Raw genomic sequence first — 21,096 nt, 5'->3', positions numbered from 1 at the left:
TGGGGTGCAGGAAGATAGTCTTGGAAGAGAATGTTGAGGAGAAAGAATAAAAGTAAGGAATTAACAAGGAGTGAACACACAGCAAACTGGTCACCTTCCGGATTGTCCTTCTTAAGGACTTCTAGGCTTTGGGGAGCAGTTGAAGGAACTCAGGTAGATGGAGTCAGATTGTCTCAGGAGCATCTGAGCATGAGTTGTCTGATATTTTCTTCCAGAACTATTCATCAAATGGCACAGGAACATTTTACATGGCATGAGAATCTATTTCTGTATGGCTTATAAAACAGACAAGATATTAGCAGAGCTATCAGGAACATATACACATTTAACTTTGATAATGGTGAATATACTGTATTTTCTATAATAGTCTTCCAGAGTGTACCTTTTTAAAATTTTGTCCTTGGGGTAGCCAGGGCCAAAGTTTGGTACCATAGAGCCAATGGATGCCATTAAAGGCTGTACAAATATATTTTTGGTCTTAGGACTTATTTAAGGATGTCCTGGAACAAATTAGAAGAGGTTCACCATTGTTCCCAGTATAAGGAAGTGTTTTGAATTCAGTGAACCTTGGCCAGAGTCATCCATACATATTCTAGATCTGAAAATAACCCTTTTGACATCTATGGTGATTTTTCCTTATTATAGAATTAGAACTATTAGAGATGTGGACAACATGTCTTAAGGCTTTGCTTGTTTCCCCTCTTGGAAAGCTCTGCTGTGCTACTTAATAAGCCATTTATATAATATTCGAGGTGTTTCTTTCTTTTCGGTCATACTTTTTTTTGAGTGTTTAAGACTAAGTGGGTAGCCAAAATTTAATCAAGAATTAATTTTGGAGGTCACTAATGGACCCAGGAGTAGCCTTGTAGCTTATCCAGTACTGGCATTCTCCATTAGGATGAGTCAAGACTGTGCTGGCCTAGTAGATTTCCCATCTTTGGGAACCCAGGAGGTCTGATTTCTCCTCAGCTGTGAATCTCCTGTTTCAGACTGTGCACTGATCATAAAGACAGGTGACTTATCAGGGGGTCAGTGTAGAAGTGGTTCATCATCTCCACTGGCCTCATGACCTGGAAGTACAGGCCAAATTATTGGCCTTTTAGTTCTGATGATTTCAACTGGCTTTGGCTTCTACATAGGTTATTAATACACTTAGAAAGGAAATCACACCAAACTTGAAGGGTGTACATATATGGCATATTTTATTACTGAAACCTATCCAGTTAAAGAATGACATCAATGTTTTAAGTTATTATTTAACCTCTAAGTTTAGTTATTCTGTGACAGACAGCATAGAAAGCAAGCACATCTTATCCTTTAAATATCTAATAGCTATAAGTACAGGCAGAACCTGTTATCAGTCTTAAAAACAATACAAATCTAAGCCAATTAATTCAGAAATTGTCAGCAAAAAGACAAGTAAGACAGTATAAAATCTTGACACCTGTGTTTGAAAACATCTATGCTTAGTCCAGACACCTGTGTGGATACCAATTACCTAGGGGACATTGGAAACAGAACCACAGTGCTTAAAATTATTTCTCGCAGATAAGGACCATTGTTTGAGCATGAGTCTGTACCCTAAAGTAGGGACTATGTAAGTACTGGATTTGAGATGCCATAAGTGAGACAGTTACTTTACATATAATAGAGCAGAATCTGGTCATTGTTGCACCAAAACAGCTAAGCTCTAATACAACTCTTAACAAATCTGTTTTGAAAGAGGATACACTATTTGACAACCAACGTTTTTAGCTCAAATTTGGGTAGCAATTCATCTTAGGTATAATAGATTTTTTTTTTCCCTTTTAGAATGGAATTTAATAATAGAGCTACTAGAAAAAAATTCTAGGACTTTTGCTAGAATTATAAAAATAAAGACTTTCTCATCAGAGAAAATTCATTGCTTCTGAGCTGGTGTATCAAAATATGGTGCATTTTCAATAAGATCTTTCCTAGAGACTGATTTCAGCATATCAGTGTGGTCTGTGTGGATACCTTGTAAAACAGACTTCAGAGCAACAGCTCAACATCAGAACCTATTTCCATGGGCTGTTCTATTTTCTGAAGCAAGGTCTCACTTTTAAAAAAATTTTTGTTTATTTTTATTTATTTATTTGAGAGCGACAGACAGAGAGATAAAGAAGCAGAGAGAGAATGGGTGCACCAGGGCCTCCAGCCACTGTAAACAAACTCCAGATGCCTGTGCCCCCTTTTGCATCTGGCTAATGTGTGTCCTGGGGAATCAAGCCTCAAACCAGGGTCCTTAGGCTTCACAAGCAAGCACCTAACCACTAAGCCATCTCTCCAGCCCAAGTCTCACTTTTATTACTTTTGAATTCTTCATTTATCTTTACTCTGGCTGCTTCTAATGCTTTGGTATCATCTTTAAAAACTTGTTGCCTGGTCCTTTGCAGTGATTTGAAGAGCTTTAATACCCTGACTGCCTGCCCCATGGCTCTCAACACCACTGTGGCTACCTTTCAACAGTTTAATAGAAATTTTTATTAACATAAAACAATTTTATGTTTTACCCATGACTTAAAATTGATAAAACTGGACTGGAGAGATGGACTGGGGTCCCCAGGACCCATGTTTGCAAGGGGGCTCATGCATCTGGAGTTCGTTTGCAGTGGCTGGAAGCCCTAGTACACCCATTCTCTCTCTCTCTTTCTTTCTCTCTCTGCCTCTTTCTCTGTCTGTTGCTCTCAAATAGATAAATAAATAAACTGACAAAGCTTAGGCAAGCTATCCCAACATATTTTTCCTAACAGGAAAATGAAAGTTATTGTGACTGCCATCACATCATTTAAACCTAAGTGATCAAACCTAGTGATGACCATTCAATAGAATTAGCATAAGTAAAACAGAAGCTATCTTTATTTTATTTATTTATTTTTCAGGCAAGTTTATTAAGACCAGGTAGTTGAATAACAAGTAACTAGAGTAATCATGAAAACGTTTTCTTCTTTGTTTTGTGATTAAGATGGATGGCAGCACAGTTAGAAAAGAGGTTCTATTTTCCAGAAAAAGGGCATTCATCTTTAGAATATCTTTCTTTTCTCAGATAAGACTCTGGTTTCTGAATCTAATATAATATTTAATAAACCCTATTTTGTGGTAATGGTTGAAATTAAAAGTTGAGAATTACTTATGCTTATGCCATAAATTATCACTTTAAGGCACAGAAGTTTCTTTTTGCAGACTGTATTGACAAGACTCAAGCCTTGTCAATGTGGTGACAGTAATTGTTGTGTGTTCAGCACTTGATCACCCTCATTATGGCTCTGAAAATAATGTGGAAAAAGAGGTGGAAAGAATCTACAAGCCAGGGAATAGGGAAGAGAGCTGTGGAATGTTGTCAATTGGCCATCACATGACTGTTTAATTCAGTGCCTTATAGACACTAACATTACTTGCACAAAACCTGTGCAAGGTTGAGTTCATCAACATTCCATCATGGCATGTGGCCCCCATCCCTACCTCAAGGAGTTACTAATAATGCTTGCTGGGGAAAGCAGAGACATTTTCTTTACTTATGTAGCCAATGGTAAGTTGCACACACTCTGCCACCCATGCTCATGCAAACAACTATAATTAAACTCAGTTACACACACCCCTGAAAGACATCAAAGTGGAAGATAAACTAAGTAGAAAAGAAATTTAATGGGAGGAAAAGGGCAGGGGGATAAGATCAAAGGAGAGGATTATGATCAAAATACATAATATGCATGAATAGAATTATCAATAAATAAAAACCAAGAATTGGAGACAGAGTTAAATTTATTTAGAAAGTGACCTCAGAAAGATTGATCAGACCAGATGTACTGGTGCACGCCTTTAATCCCAGCACTCGGGAGGCAGAGGTAGGAGGATTGCCGTGAGTTTGAGGCCATCCTGAGACTCCATAGTGAATTCCAGGTCAGCCTGGGCTAGAGTGAAACCAAAATGAGGAGGAGGAGGAGGAGAAGGAGAAGAAGATGAAGATGAAGATGAAGATGAAGAGGGAGAAGAAGAAGGAGAAGAAAGATTGATCAGATGGAGAAAGCACAAAAGCCAGTATCAAGTATCTTTTGATCAGGTTGCAGGTTAGGGCCAGTAGTGTATTAAATGGTGCCTCCTAAGAATATATGTCCATGTCTTGACCCCAAGATCATGAAATAACAACTTTCTTAGAAAATATAACTTTCAAGATCTTGATATGAGAATGATCTTGGATTAGGATAGACACTCAGTCTAATGGTGAGTCATCTAGAGACAGAAGACAGACATCAAAGGGAACAAAGCAGCATTTGAAATGATGCAGTCACAGCCACAGAGCACCTGGAGGCATAAGAGGTGGAAGAAGCAAGGGAAGATCCTCCTCTAGAACTCACCAGGAAATGTGGTTGTGCTGGACCCTTGATTTCAGTCTTCTACTTTTGGATCTAAGAGATGATAAATTTTAGCTCTTTTGAGCCTCCAGATTAACAGCAACTTGTTATAGGAACCCTAGGAACCTAACGCAGGGCATCTTTCCCAGCACATCCAAAATTTTCCACAAATGCTGAGGAAACCAGAGAATTTCTCCTCTAACTTCCATACTATGTCTGTTGAGGATTGCTTAAAATACCTCCCGGACTTTTGGGCAGATTACACAGCTAGGCAGTTGTGCTTCCCTGATGCTGGGAAGAGGCCTCTGACTGAGAAGAGACTGGGGCACTGAATGAGGCAAGGCCACTGGCATGAAGTATAAGGGTGAAGGACAGCAAATTCTATGGCACACACTTATGCTCTGCAAGACATGAGTATTTCTTTTACACACTAGTGTTATTTAAATTTGCTAACATGTTTGGTTCATTCATTTGTCTATTTTTCTAACATTTCCATGATTTTATGTGAATCATTTTTTTCTGTGTAAATGAAAACTAATCACATGTTTTAATTCAGTAAATGGCAAAATCTCCTTTATTCTGCATGAAACTATGTCTATGTCATCTGGTTTGAAGAATGTCTTGCATATATGTATATTCCAGGCTGGCTGTTCTTTTCATCCTCACTTTTCAGATGGTGTTTTACTTTCTTTTGGCTTCCAACCATTGTTTGAAATGCTAGTCAACAATCTTATTTTTGCTCCTTGTGTGGGGATTATTTTCTTCCAGATGTACTTACATGTGATTTTCTTTGTTTGGTTTTTGGCAGTTTATGTCTGATGTCTGATCATAGTGTTTCTTTATTATATGAAAACTCCACAGCACTTCTTGAGTCTGCAGCATGATGTCTTCTTCAGTCATTTTTTTTCCCTCTGTCTCTTTATTCTTTTTTTTTTTTACTTTTTTATTTATTTTTTTAAAATTTTTATTAACATTTTCCATGATTATAAAATATATCCCATGGTAATTCCCTCCCTCCCGACCCCCACACTTTCCCATTTGAAATTCCATTCTCCATCATATTACCTCCCCATTACAATCATTGTAATTACATATATACAATATCAGCCTATTAACTATCCTCCTCCCTTCCTTTCTCTTCCCTTTATGTCTCCTTTTCAACTTACTGGCCTCTGCTACTAAGTATTTTCATTCTCACACAGAAGGCCAATCATCTGTAGCTAGGATCCACATATGAGAGAGAACATGTGGAGCTTGGCTTTCTGGGCCTGGGTTACCTTACTTAGAATAATCCATTCTAGGTCCATCCATTTTTCTGCAAATTTCATAACTTCATTTTTCTTTACTGCTGAGTAGAACTCCATTGTATAAATGTGCCACATCTTCATTATCCACTCATCTGTTGAGGGACATCTAGGCTGGTTCCATTTCCCAGCTATTATAAATTGAGCAGCAATAAACATGGTTGAGCATGTACTTCTAAGGAAATGAGATGAGTCCTTCGGATATATGCCTAGGAGTGCTATAGCTGGGTCATATGGTAGATCAATCTTTAGCTGTTTTAGGAACCTCCACACTGTTTTCCACAATGGCTGGACCAGATTGCATTCCCACCAGCAGTGTAGAAGGGATCCTTTTTTCCACATCCCCGCAAACATTTATGATCATTTGTTTTCATGATGGTGGCCAATCTGACAGGAGTGAGATGGAGTCTCAATGTAGTTTTAATCTGCATTTCCCTGATGACTAGTGACGTAGAACATTTTTTTAGATGCTTATATGCTATTCATATTTCTTCCTTTGAGAATGCTCTATTTAGCTCCATAGCCCATTTTTTGATTGGCTTGTTTGATTCCTTATTATTTAACTTTTTGAGTTCTTTGTATATCCTAGATATTAATCCTCTATCAGATATATAGCTGGCGAAGATTTTTTCCCATTCTGTAGGTTGCCTCTTTGCTTTTTTCACTCTGTCCTTTGCAGTACAAAATCTTTGTAATTTCATGACGTCCCAGTGATTAATCTGTGGTTTTATTGCCTGAGCAATTGGGGTTGTATTCAGAAAGTCTTTGCCAAGACCAATATGTTGAAGGGTTTCCCTTACTTTTTCCTCTAGCAGTTTCAGAGTTTCAGGTCTGATGTTAAGGTCTTTAATCCATTTGGACTTAATTCTTGTGGATGGTGAGAGAGAAGAATCTATTTTCATCCTTCTACAGATATATATCCAGTTTTCAAAACACCATTTGCTGAAGAGGCTGTCTCTTCTCCAATGAGTATTTTTGGCATTTTTATCGAATATCAGGTGGCTATAGCTACTTGGGCTTACATCTGGGTCCTCTATTCTGTTCCACTGATCTACATGTCTGTTTCTGTGCCAGTACCATGCTGTTTTGTTACTATGGCTCTGTAGTATAGGTTAAAATCAGGTATGGTGAAACCACCAGCCTCATTTTTGTTGCTCAGTATTATTTTAGATATTCGAGGTTTTTTGTGATTCCAAATGAATTTTTGGATTGTTTTTTCTATTTCCATGAAGAAAGCCTTTGGAATTTTGATAGGGATTTCATTAAATGTGTAGATTGCTTTTGGTACGATTGCCATTTTCACAATATTGATTCTTCCAATCCAGGAACAAGGGATGTTTCTCCACGTTCTAGTGTCTTCTGCAATTTCTTGCATGAGTGTTTTAAAGTTCTCATTGTAGAGATTCTTTACATCCTTGGTTAGGTTTATTCCAAGGTACTTTATTGTTTTATTGATGCAACTGTGAATGGGAGTGATTCTCTGATTTCATCCTCTGTGTGTTTGTTGTTAGCATATATGAAGGCTACTGATTTCTGTGTATTTATTTTGTATCCTGCTACATGGCTGTAGGTTTTGATCAGCTCTAGCAGTTTGCTAGTAGAGTCTTTAGGGTCCTTTATATATAGAATCATGTCATCTGCAAATAATGATAACTTGATCTCTTCCTTTCCAATTTGTATCCCTTTTATGTGTGTCTCTTGCCTTATTGCTATGGCTAAGACTTCCAGCACTATATTAAATAAAAATGGGGACAGTGGACACCCTTGTCTTGTTCCTGATTTTAGTGGGAAAGCTTCCAGTTTTTCCCCATTTAGTAATATGTTGGCTGTAGGCTTGTCATAAACAGCCTTTATTATATTGAGATATGTTCCTTCTATTCCCAGTCTCTGTAGGACTTTTATCATGAAGGGATGTTGGATTTTGTCAAATGCTTTCTCTGCGTCTAATGAGATGATCATGTGATTTTTGTCCTTCAACCCATTTATGTAATGTATTACATTTATAGATTTGCGTATGTTGAACCATCCCTGCATCTCTGGTATAAAGCCTACTTGGTCAGGGTGAATGATCTTTTTGATATACTCTTGTATTCTGTTTGCCAATATTTTCTTGAGAATTTTTGCTTCTATGTTCATGAGGGAGATTGGTCTGTAATTTTCTTTTTTTGTTCTATCTTTGCCTGGTTTTGGTATGAGGGTGATGCTGGCCTCATAGAAGGAGTTTGGTAGAATTCCTTCTTTTTCTATTTCCTGGAAAAGCTTAAGAAGCAATGGTGTGAGCTCTTCCTTAAAAGTGTTGTAAAATTCAGCAGTGAATCCATCGGGGCCTGGGCTTTTTTTAGTTGGGAGATTATTGATAACTGTTCGGATCTCCATGTTTGTTATAGGTCTATTTAAGTGATTAATCTCATTTTGATTTAATTTAGGTAGGTCATATAGATCAAGCAAATCATCCATTTCTTTCAGATTTTCATACTTTGTGGAGTATATGCTTTTATAGTACGTCCCTATGATTTTTTTGAATTTCTCTGGAATCTGTTGTGATGTTACCTGGTTCATCTCTGATTTTATTAATTTGTGTCTCTTCTCTTTTTCTTTTTGTCAGATTTGCTAAGGGCTTATCAATCTTGTTTATCCTTTCAAAGAACCAACTCTTTGTTTCATTAATTCTTTGTATTATTTTTGTTGTTGTTTCTATTTCATTAATTTCTGCCCTAATCTTTATTATTTCCTCCCATCTACTGATTTTTGGTTTTTCTTGTTCTATTTTTTCCAAGGCTTTAAGGTGAAGCATTAGGTCGTTTACTTGTGACCTTTCTAACTTAAGGCTATAAATTTACCTCTTAGAACTGCCTTCATTGTGTCTCAGAGATTTTGGTATGTTGTATTCTCATTATCATTTGACTCTATAAATTTTTTGATTTCCTTCTTGATTTCTTCATTGACCCATTCATCATTTAGTAGTGTATTATTTAGTTTCCATGATTTTGTGTATGTTCTATAGGCTTTCTTGCTACTGATTTGTAGTTTAATTCCACTGTGGTCAGATAGAATGCAAGGAATTATTTCAATTTTCCTGAATTTGTTAAGATTTGCTTTGTGTCCTAATATATGGTTTATTTTAGAGAATGTTCCATGTGCTGCTGAAAAGAATGTATATTCTGCAGCCTTTGGATGAAATGACCTGTATATATCTGTTAAGTCCATTCCTTCTATGACCTTATTTAGTCCAGTTGCCTCTGTTTATTTTTTCACAGGATGACCTGTCAATTGATGAGAGTGGGGTGTTAAAGTCACCCACCACCACTGTGTTTGGTGTTATCTGTAACCTCAGTTCTAATAGTGTTTGTTTGATGAATTTGGGAGCCCCCATGTTAGGTGCATATATGTTTAGGATTGTAATGTCCTCCTGTTGGAGTGTGGCCTTAATCAATATAAAGTGACCTTCCTTATCTTTCTGGACTAACGTTGGACTAAAGTCTACTTTGTCTGATATAAGATAGCAACCCCTGCTTGTTTTCTAGGCCCATTTGCTTGAAACACCGTCTTCCAACCTTTCACCCTAAGATAATGTCTATCCTTTGTAGAAAGGTGAGTTTCTTGGAGACAACAAATTGTAGCATCCTGCTTTTTTTTTTTTTTTTTGTTTTTGTTTTTGTTTTTGTTTTTCGAGGTAGGGTTTCACTCTATCCCAGGCTGACCTGAAATTCACTATGGAGTCTCAAGGTGGCCTTGAACTCATGGCGATCCTCCTACCTCTGCCTCCTGAGTGCTGGGATTAAAGGCGTGCGCCACCACGCCTGGCTTGCATCCTGCTTTTTAACCCACTCTGCAAACCTATGTCTTTTCGTTGGGGCATTGAGGCCGTTGATATTAAGAGATATTATTGAAAGGTGTGTATTTATGTTTGCCTTTTTTTTTTTTTTTTTTTTGGTTCCGGTTCTACCTGTGCTCTCTTCTGTTAACTGGTATTTGAGTATTGCTTGTTTCTTCTAGGTTCCTTATATGTATGCTTTTCCTTTTCTTCAGCATGGAGGATTCTATCAAGTATTTTCTGTAGAGCTGGTTTTGTCTTCAAATACTCCTTTAATCTGCTATTGTCATGGAATGTCCTTATTTCTCCATCTATTTGAATGGATATTTGCAGGATAAAGTAACCTTGGTTGACAGTTGTTATCTTTCAGAACTTGGAATATATCACTCCAAGTCCCTCTGGCTTTAAAAGTTTGTGTTGAATAATCTGCTGTAATCCTGATGGGCTTGCTTTTGTAGGCAACTTGATTTTTCTCTCTAACTGCTTTCAATATTTTTTCTTTGGCTTCTGTGTGAGGAAGTTTGATTATAATATGGCGAGGAGAGGTTCTTTCTGGGTGTTGTCTGGCTTGGGTTCTAAAGGCTTCCTGTATCTGCATTGGCACCTCTTTCCCAATTTGGGGGAAATTTTCTTCTATGATTTTGTTGAAGACACCTACTATGCCTTTGGAGTGGATTTCTTCTCCTTCTACTATGCCCTGAATTCTTATATTGGATCTTTTCATAGTGTCCCGAATATCTTGAAATTCCCACTTGTACTTTTCTATAAGCTTGTCTTTCTCTTTGTTGGACTGTATTAGATCTGCCACCTGGTCTTCTAGCTTAGATATTCTGTCCTCTCCCTCATCCATCCTACTGGTGAGATTTTCTACAGAGTTTTTTATTTCATTAACTGTGTTCTTCATTGCTAGTAATTCTGACTGGTTTTTCTTTATTATTTATATTTCCTTATTTATGTCTTGTATTGCCTTCTTTATTTCATTAAATTTGTGTCCTGCATCTTCTTTGATTCCTTTGATTTCCTCTTTGATTTCTTCTTGGTTTCTTTTGATTTGTTCTTTGACCTCTTTGAACATATTTATAATCATTCTTTTGAACTCTTTCTCAGGCATTTCCTCTAACTCATTCTCGCTGGAGGACATTTTTGATGCATTAATACTCTTAGGTGGATTTATATCATCTTGGTTTTTAGTGTTTCTTGTGTTATAATGTATATATATTTGCATCTTGGATTAAGTTAATGCTTGGATTTTCTAGCTAGCTGGGTATTCTTAGCTGTATCAATTGATTTGATGTAATATATTTTCAGGGTAGGTGCTTAAGGTGTTCGGTGTGGCTCTTAAGACTCTTAGAATATCTACAACGATGTTCTTAGGGGTTGAGTTTCCCTGCTATAGGAGTATTCAAGCAGGCTGAGTGGAATAAAATACAGGTAGATTCTAAAGTTTAACTAAACACTGTACACATTCAATCAAAAACAGCCCCGAGTATGTATGCAAGAGTAGTTATAACAACCAGATCCTCTATCAACAAAGAGGTTAAGGTTTCTGGTCTGTTGAGTGATCCAAGTCAGCTTGCGACCAAGTGAGACCCTTCCCTGGTGCAATCTGGATGATTTTGGTCTCAGTCACGTTTCTGCCTGGGTCATCGGGTGAAAGGTCCAAGAATTCAGAAGCCCAGAAATACTATCACACTCCAAAGGGAGCTTAAGCAGGCCCCTGCATACCTCAAACTCCAGGCTTTACTCTCTGTTGAAAGCAAGTAAAGAATCCCTCTTCTCATTATATCAGAGCCCGCTCCTAATATAAAATTAGGTAAAAAGGGCATGAGATAGCCCTCAAGGATGGGAAATGAGTAATGAAGTGAACCACTTATTTGGTTTCTCTAAATAGCCTGCACCATAAGCCTTAATAGCCCACACTGTAAGCCTTAGTAGCCCACACCATAAGCCGTAGCAGCCTGCCTCAGATCACCAAGTTCATAGGAGACTGATACCACACTCTGCTACCCCCACCCAAGGACCTGCGCAAATGCTGACCACCAAGGTCATAGGAGACTGATTGGTCCACGAGGGGCTTGAACAAATTAAACTAATTGGCTTAGAAACTATGGAGTGGCACAAACTGACTTGCTCGCACCCCACAGGCTCCTGATGTTAAAAAAAAATGATTGGTCTAATGCACAGGCTTTGTTGGAAACCCTATGAAAACTGTCCCGTTCCTGCATTTGGGGCTCTACAGTCCTCTACCCCTGCGCGGTGTACGACTGTGGGCCCCAGCACGCTTGGAATAAAATCCTCTTGCAGTTTGCATCAAGACCGCTTCTCGTGAGTGATTTGGGGTGTCACCATATCCAGGCAGAGCGTGGGGTCCCCACGTTGGGGTTCCTTCACGGGCTGCTGTTCTGATTTCTGGGCACTGGCTTTTCCTGCAGGGCAAACCGAGCCTGGCAAGTGTGACCCTGCAGATCACCACCCCTGCTGCTGGAACTGCTGCTCAAGCTGCCGCTGCTGGGTCTATAGCCACTGCTGCTGAAGCTGCTGCTGCTGGACCCACCGCTGCTGCTGCCTCTGCTGCTGCTGTAGCTGCCACTGATGGAGCCACCACTGCTGCTGAAGCTGCTGCTGGTGTGTCCACTTCCACTGCTCCCACAGAAACTGCTGCTCCTGGGTCTGCTGCTGCTGGGTCTGCCGCTGCTTCTGTGACTGGAGCTGCTACTGCTGGGGCCACTGTTACTGGTGCCGAGCCACCGATGTTGCTGCCAAACTCTGCTCCTGCTTGGGTCCCGCTGTCGGCTCAAGTTGGCGTGGCTGGGTCCCGGGATCACTGCTCTGTTCACTGGAGCTGGGCTCAGGCAGTGGGGGAGAGGAGGGAGCTGCAGCTGCTCTGGTTCTCGCTGCTCCACGTGTTCTTCTACCTCGTGGTCTGCTCCTCTGTTGCTCACTGCTGCTCTCCCTTCACATTTCCTGAGTTGCGGAGAGCGCGGTGTGAGGGGAAGCGCCCGCACCTGGTTTTTCCTGCGGCTGGAGCCAAGCCTGGCGGCTTTCTAGTGCGCCACCGCCGCCATGGTTGGCTGAGCTGCCGGAGCCACTTTTGCCGGCCTGTGCGGGCTCTGGATGCTCTGGATCTCTTCCACTTTTCCACTGTCGCCTCAATTTCCTATACACCTCACTTTTTAGTAAAAGTGTATATTTTGCTGACTCTTCTTGGTCTTTTTTCCCCGCTAGGCTGCTTTGGCATGGTACCTACACCGACATCTTAACCGGAAGTCTCGTCTTCTTTAGTCTTGACTGTTCTCAGCCATTATTGATGCAGTTGCTCCTTCAGCTCCATTCTCTGTCCCACAGCTGGAAGTTCCCAAGTGATTAGAGAGCAAGAGAAGCCAAGCTATCTTTAAAGTCACAGTGTCTTTAGGTATGAGTACCTCATCTTTGGAAATTAAACACTTATATGTGAACGTTTAGCTTAAGGCTCAGTTTCTCCAATAGTTAAAACCTTGATGAATAGAAGTTATATTACTGAGAGTCTTAAAGCCAGTTTTTATAACCATTAAACTATAAAAAATTAGCATTAGTGAGTTGTAAATGAGTGGAGCCTTAACTATAAAACTCAGTTTCTCTACTGGTTAAAACCTTGGCATCAAGTAAACATATTTTAGATTTTATCCAATTACATATTTCAGTGAAGGGGCCCTTTCTTGAGCAACCTTCATGACCATTATTATCTTCTGGTGATGTCTATCCTTTTTTTTAAAAAAAAAAAGTTATTTATTTATTTATTTATTTATTTGAGAGCAACAGTCACAGAGAGAAAGACAGATAGAAGGAAAGAGAGAGAGAATGGGCATGCCAGGGTTTCCAGCCTCTGCAAACGAACTCCAGACGCGTGCGCCCCCTTGTGCATCTGGCTAATGTGGGACCTGGGGAACCGAGCCTCGAACCGGGGTCCTTAGGCTTCACAGGCAAGCGGTTAACTGCTAAGCCATCTCTCCAGCCCTCCTTTTTTGTTTTTTTAATCTCCCTTTTATGTAATGAGAAATTCCTGTTCTCTCTGTGTTATCTAAATGAACCCAGTTTCTAAGGAGACAGGCTAGAATAGACTTTTGGGGTAACTTGGAAGCTAACTGTCCCATCTGAAACAGAGTGGAGGAAAGTGAAAAAGGCTAGAGTCAGATTATGCCCAATCCTGGCTTGCATCTTCTCATAGAAGGGAGGCATCCCTCTGACAAGATTTGAGGGAAGAAATTAGGGCTTTTTTTTTTTTTAAATCTCCTTCCTACAGGAATCCTCACCCAAATTTCCCTGTTTTCTCCACATGCAAATGGGGACACATAGCACCATCTATATGCCTCCAGGAGCAAGGAAGGTCCAGGATAGGATATTCTTGCTCATCCCACCTGGCCAGATCCCAAGCCTGAGTACCTCCAGCCCTCCCCCAGCCCTACATGTATCTTACATCACAGCATATAAGCAGTGCCACTGGCAAGATAGGCCCAAGTGTGAAGACTCTTGCATCTACTCCTGTCTTGACAGCCTATATGCCCTCTGGAGGAAGTGTTTTCTGGGAAGGCTTTCCCTTCTCCACTCTATGGGAGCCTGGGATATTTACATCTGAAACATTTACAAATGTTCCCAAATGGTCTAGGGACTAAAGGACATTATTTTAAAGGTAATATTTAGTTTTATTTAATTATAGGAATCCTACCCTTTGTTGATATGAGAGAGAGAAAGACAGCGGATAGAGATCATTTACTTGTGCTGGTTTATCATGTTTTTACCATGACACACACTTGAGGTAAACCTGATGCTTATTTTATGTAAGGATTTTGTAACCTGATCAAATACCTTCGCTCAGTTAACCTATTTGATCTTTTTGTCCAGTGAGAAATTTCATCTGACAGAGATGACTTTAGGTGTTCAAAAGAGAGAAACTATAAAGAGGACCAAAATTATATGCTGTTTGTCATTCCCCTTTCTTTGTCAGAGACAATTGGCCATTTTGTCTCTGGATAGGGTCAGGGGGACACATGGCTTAAACTTGCATGGGGTCTGAGATAAAGGGGGCACCATCCCTTTCTCCAGAGTCCAGCTTGCCATATGCCATGCTTTAAATAGCATATAACAGTAAGCAAGAGCAAGAGGAAATAACAGAGAGCTAAGCATCCTGACATTCCTTGTCTTGCTCTGAAGCTGTTTGTTTTTACCTAGGAAATTGCTTTTACCCACTTGCATTACACAAGGTGATTCAGTCTTGTCTATGTCTAACCTGGTTAGACCTCCAAAGAATGTGAATTACATCTGTGCATATGACTTTATGAGCCACCTAGCACAGGACATCACCTGTGTCTAATATAAGCTGAATTTAGATTAAGTCTATATAAATATTTTAGAGCATCCTTAAATATCTATAAATGGTGAAAAAAATATTTAATTTTAGGCATGGTTTGTTTAGCTTGAAAATTAGCTTTTTGTTCCTTATAAAAGGAAATTAATTAGACTGGAGAGATGGCTTAGTGGTTAAGTGCTTGCCTGTGGGGCCTAAGGACACTGGTTCAAGGCTCAACTTCCCAGGACCCATGTAAGCCATATGCACAAGGGGGCGCATGTGTCTGGAGTTTGTTTGCAGTGGCTGGAAGCCCTGGTGCACCCATTCTCTCTCCCCCCCCCCCCCCCGTTGCTCTCAAATAAATATTTTTTTAAAAAGGAAATTCTTGTGGTATATCTACACAATGGAATTCTACACAGCAGTAAGAAAAAAATGACACAATGAAATTTGAGGAAAAATGGTTGAACCTGGAACAGATCATTCTCAGTGAACTTACTCAATCACAGAAAAAAATCGTCACATAGTCTCACTCATCTATAGCACCTAAACTGAATCTACCCAAGATGCCTTACATACCCAGCAAGCATCTTGTGGACTACACAATAGGATGGGTGGGGAGGGAGGGGAGGGGAACGGAGGGGGTGAGAAACACAAATCTAGACCCAAATAGCAATGGTACCATAAAATTCTACATCCTAAAAGGCAGACCAAATGGCTGAACCTTCACCAGGCCCTTACAGGGAACACCTGAACCACAAGACACTGGAGAAGGTATGATGAAGACTGACCTTAATCTTCTACAGTCTCTCTCTCTCTCCCCCACCCTCTCTCTCTCTTCTTTCTAACTCTTTTATATTAGTTATCTTTTTCTTCCTTTTCTTAGTGGGCACTGACCTGTAACTCCTATTAACAGCATGTGGCAATCATCCACAATGAACTTTTGATCAGAGATCTACAAGGTTTCCTGACAGAAAGACAGATTTCTGTCAGAGTTCTTGATGACCCACCAAAGGTTAGTGGTAAGACCCTACTGCTAAAGACACCTTATGTGGTTGACACATAAAATGTAATGGCATGGCTGGAAGCTGGAAGAGAGTCAGTCCTCAGACAGTCAGCACGTCTAGTGAGAGAAGGTGCTACATGGTTGACTGGGGGGCAAATGACCAATATCTGTCCAAGCAATGCATGGTCTAACCTACTTAGCAGCAAATAACCTGTCATGATACTCACAGACCCTTGGTGGGAAACCAACTGCTCTTGATTTGGCTAACTGATCCCCTCAGTGGAATGGGATCCATAGCTGGAGCTGGGAAACAAGTTAGAACCATATCCAAACATAAGCCTGCTCTCCATTATCAAGCTACCACCAATCGTGGGCTACAAGAGGGCCTGCACCTATTAAATTCTCCATACAAAAGTAAGGGTTATCTCATTTGTCTGGGGCTAACTTACTCTCCATTGGAGAATCTGCTTCTCTTTTTCAGATAGATGTAGATCTCAAGGAGAGAGCCACCCCATCATACCTCAAAAGGGCTCCAGCTGAAACTATGAACAATTGGCAAAACAAGCAAGGGTGCTGTTTTTTTTTTTTTTGTTGTTGTTGTTTTTGTTTGTTTGTTTTTTTGTGAACCGGGTACCAGCACAAGGGGGAAGGAGATCAACACAGAGAAAAATCAACTCTTACCAAATCAGAGACCCAAGGGCCCCCGACACCTCATCACCGAAGCAGACCAAAAATGAACCCAACATGGCTCAGGGAAATTTTGCAGAAGAGGGGGCAGAAAGAATGTCAGAGATACATGATATGCAGAGACATTTATCCTACCCATGACTGTGGGCTAACTCCACAATGCATGACCCATATACCTCAACAAAGAGGGACCAAGGGAAGGGGGTAGGTCATGGATGAGCCTAACAATGGTACCAAATTGACTGTATTTGCTGAGTACAAAACTAATTAAATAAATAAATAACTAAAATTTAAAAAGGAAATTAATCTTAGACAAAATTTGATCTTTTTAGATCTCTTATATCCTTTTTACATATGCACACCTTCATCTACATATTTTAACATTCTAATATAAATTCCACTCAAAAAAGCATTTAAAAATTTATTGTTATTGGTTATGGATATACTTAGTATGTAAACAACACATGTTGGTACCATTCTTTCCCTCATCACTGCTCCTTTTCCAAACAGGCCCTCATCACTGGGGATATAGGTCACCCCCATGGGCATTGTGGGCCATGATGGTGGAGGCAGCAGTCAGTTATGGTGGAGAGGCAATGTCTCTGTGCATAATGTCCCAATTTGTGGCTCTAACAATCTTTCCACCCCCTTTTCTGCAAAATTCCCTGTGCCATGTTGGGTGCATTTTAAGTCTACTTCAGTGATGGGCTCTTAGAAGCCTCTGGATCTCTGCTTTCTTAAGTGTTGAATGTCCTCAGTGTCTACCTCATTCACCCTTGTACTGATATCAGGTTCACCGAGAGAGCATCACTCTTGGGTCATTTCTCCAATTCCTCTGTGGTTTCAGCTGGGGCTGGGGTGGAGTGCAATGGGTCATTAATCTCCTCAGGTCCAGCTCCCACTTGAAAAAGAGAAGCAGATTCTCAAAAAGAAAAAACAAAACATTTTTAACAAACATTCTATGCCCAACATTTAAAAATACCTTCCCAGTTTCTTCAATCATCTCATCTCAACCCATAATTAACCATCTTCCTATAAAACTATTAAGAGAAATTCCACCAAATTGATTAATCTTATTACCCACTGACAAAGAAGCAAGTAGTCTAGCTTCAAAGAGTTAATTCACTATCTTATTGTTGGAAATTTGTAGAGAAACAGAAAAGTCTTCACCAAAAATTTCTACCTGACTATAACCCATTGATTTGAGATATCTCCCATTAATAAATTACATGAAATACATGTTTAAGTTACAAGTCTATACAGACAAAACATGACAACTGTTTTGGGGATAATCTTTCTCAATACCTCTAATACAATTGGAAATGATTTTATTAGGAGTAACTAAAGCAAGTGTTTGTTTTTATCTTGAGGCAGGTTGGCCTGGAACTCAGGCCAGTTGCCTCCCCTTTTAAGTAACAGGACATTATAATCTTTTAAAATATCTTGAAAACTATGAGACATCACCTCAGAGAGAATTTTGTTGTTTTCAAGAATCTTCTATGTAAGTTAAAGTTGACCTAGAACATCAACTCAGTAATTATATTTATCATATCATGTAATAAATTATGGCCTGTTTATATAAAATTTCAGCTCACTGTAGGCTTTAGTTAAATCTGACCTTTTAAAGACAAAGAAAAAGTTGAAATAAATGAAATGCCAATGAAAACTTTAGGAGGGATCTGTTGAACTGTTTTGATTAATAAAGAAACCAAAGGGTGTCTATAAACAACTTATTTGTTTAAAGCCTACAATGTGTCTTATGGCACAGTGGCTTGAAATGGAAAAAGGAAAACAACCCTCGAAGACATTTAGGCCTATGGTCTTTGGTTTCTGAGCCTCCATGTGGCCAGGAGGCTCCTTCCCTTGGCTTAGCACAACTCCCAAGCTCTGGAGGAGTTCAGACTTGTGGCTTTGGGGAGGGGGCGAAGCTCAAGGAAGTGCATCTCCCTTCAAAAATTGTCACCTTTACAAAAGAGCCCAGCCAGGGGTCATCCCAGCTGGGCAAACCTCACCAACTACTAGGAGTTCCCAAGTGGTCAGAGGCATATAAAATTTTTAAAGTGTAAAAAAGTGATACTTCAGGCTAGAGAGATGACTTAGCGGTTAAGCGCTTGCCTGTGAAGCCTAAGGACCCCTGTTCAAGGCTCGGTTACCCAGGTCCCACGTTAGCCAGATGCACAAGGGGGCGCATGCGTCTGGAGTTCGTTTGCAGTGGCTGGAAGCCCTGGCGCGCCCATTCTCTCTCTCTCCCTCTATCTGTCTTTCTCTCTGTGTCTGTCACTCTCAAATAAATAAATAAATAATTTTTTAAAAAAGTGATACTTCTAAGGTCCAGTTCCTTTAAGAGCTGTATTATTTGGGTAGTTTTGTTTGTTTTGTCACAGTAACAATAGAAAAAAGGAAGGGTTCTGGGTAGAAAGCAAAAAATTGGGGTAGCCAGTTATATATGGACTGGGGCATGTTGTCAGTTCAGGTGGTCCCTTCTTTGGTTTCTATGGTCACCCCAGGCATATTTGTCCCAGTCGTTGTTTCAATTTGGCTCCCGATGAACAAATGTCACAGGTGCTGCCTACCCCCTTCACTTCCTTTTCTGTGAATAAAAGGAAGATGATAAACAGAACAATGAACACTATAACCATTTAGTGCAGTTAACACAGTACCAAGCACACACAACATATTTAGTAAGAGGCAGTGCTTTTTCTTTTGCCATGTTTGAGGAAGACATACAGTTCTCAGTAGTGGCCAATAGCAGACAAGGGGTAAACTGTAATTAACCTGTCGGGGGTGAAGATAATTTTAAGACACCTGTGCCCCTCCCTTTGGTTATCAGACTGTTTAAACAATGGACTCCATGGAATTCAAATTTCCCCAGAAATCTTGTGCTGGAAGAAGGGAAAAAAACTAAAGCCTTGGTGTCACGCAGAGGGAAAACTTGTCTCCTTAGAAGATGTCACATACTGTTTGCAAATTGTCAGACTCCCTTGCAGGAGAAACTGGAACACAGACCATGATGGCCTAGGCTGCACCTACAGATGGTACAATGCTGGCCTTCATTCCCACCAAAGATATTGCTGAACTATATGCATACCTCTATACTCTACTTAAACCTCCACCTTATTTCAGGATGTTGCAGATGGACTTGGGGGCAAGAGTCACTGGATCTCTTTGTCTCTTTTCCTAATGTGGTCACATTAAATAATTTCTTTTTTATGCTTTTCATTATTAATTATTTTTTAACTTTTTATTGACAACTGCTGTACATACAGATAATATATTATGATGATACTCCCCTCCTACCATCCTCCCTTTTCCCTTTCTCAAACTGCCCCCCTCCATTGAATCCCTTCTTTCCAAGTAGTCTCTCTTCTATTTTGATGTCATCATGTTTTCCCTCTAATTATGAAGGTCTTGGGTAGATAGTATCAGCCAATGTGAGGTCATGAATACAATTTAGCTTTTTTTAATCAGCTGTCCTGAGGTAGGGTCTCACTCTAGCCCAGGCTGACCTGGAATTCACTATGTAGTCTCAGGCTGGCCTCAAACTCACTGATCCTCCTACCTCTGTCTCTATAGTGCTGAGATGAAAGGTGTGTACCACCATGCCTAGCTACAAGTATCTTTGACCCATTGTTTAAAATGATAAATTGTTCGTTTTGATGTAGCCAGAATGGCAACCAAATCATCTGGTTGACAAGTCACTCTAGTTAGTCATTAAGAATATATATTTGAGCCAGGTGTGTTGGCGCATGCCTTTAATCACAGCATTTGGGAGGCAGAAGTAGGAGTATCACCATGAGTTTGAGACCACCCTGAGATTACATAATAAATTCCAGGTCAGCCTGGGCTACAGTGAGACCCTACCTCAAAAAAAAAAAATTTATATATATATATATATATATATATTTATATATTATATATTTATATATATATTTATATATATATTTATATATTTTATATATATATATAATACTTACCAGGCAGGGGAGATACCATGATCATGAAGGTGGTTTTCCCAGGGCGAGGCTTATCCATTGCACTCCAGATGTGCTGACCTCTGCAATTTCCCCCAAATGCGGGAAACTCGACTGCATAATTTGTCGTAGTGGGAGACTGCGTTCACGCTCTCCCCTGAAAAAAAAAAAAAAAATATATATATATATATATATATATATATATATATATATATATATATATATATACATATATATATATATATATATATATATATATTGGCTTTAGTGAAAAATTACATAAGGCAACTTTGTCCAAAAGGTCACATTGTACCAATTAATTTTTTATATATGCTTGAAATTCCAATCTGTGTTTTTGTTTCAGCATTTACTCAAAAACTGTTAGAATAGAAAAGGAAATTAAAAAGCCGGCATGGAGGCATATGCCTTTAATCCTAGTACTTGAGAGGCAGAGGGAGGAGGATTGCTATGAGTTTGAGGCCCACCCTGAGACTACATATTAAATTCTAGGTCAGCCTGGGCCCAAAAATAAGTACAATTTTTCAAATTATATGACCTTAATGAGTAAGTTCAGTGTACTTGTACTTATAGGAAATGTTGATTTTTATTGTCCTACTAACT

The 21,096-nt window shown here is 39.6% G+C and overlaps 1 non-coding gene and 1 pseudogene across 1 annotated transcript; one reads left to right on the top strand and one right to left on the bottom strand.

Annotated features, from left to right (window-relative positions):
* Positions 1–1,900: 1,900 nt before the first annotated feature.
* LOC101614923 lies at positions 1,901–2,456 on the bottom strand (annotated as a pseudogene).
* An 18,014-nt stretch (positions 2,457–20,470) lies between these two features.
* LOC123460560 lies at positions 20,471–20,635 on the top strand. The gene has a single exon (XR_006637098.1). It is a non-coding gene; the product is annotated as a U1 spliceosomal RNA (small nuclear RNA).
* Positions 20,636–21,096: the final 461 nt, after the last annotated feature.

This window comes from Jaculus jaculus, chromosome 4, assembly GCF_020740685.1.
Source record: "Jaculus jaculus isolate mJacJac1 chromosome 4, mJacJac1.mat.Y.cur, whole genome shotgun sequence".
Classification (NCBI taxonomy): domain Eukaryota; kingdom Metazoa; phylum Chordata; class Mammalia; order Rodentia; family Dipodidae; genus Jaculus; species Jaculus jaculus.
The sequence above is the reverse complement of the archived record's forward strand: the minus strand, read 5'-3'. Positions and strand labels throughout refer to the sequence as shown.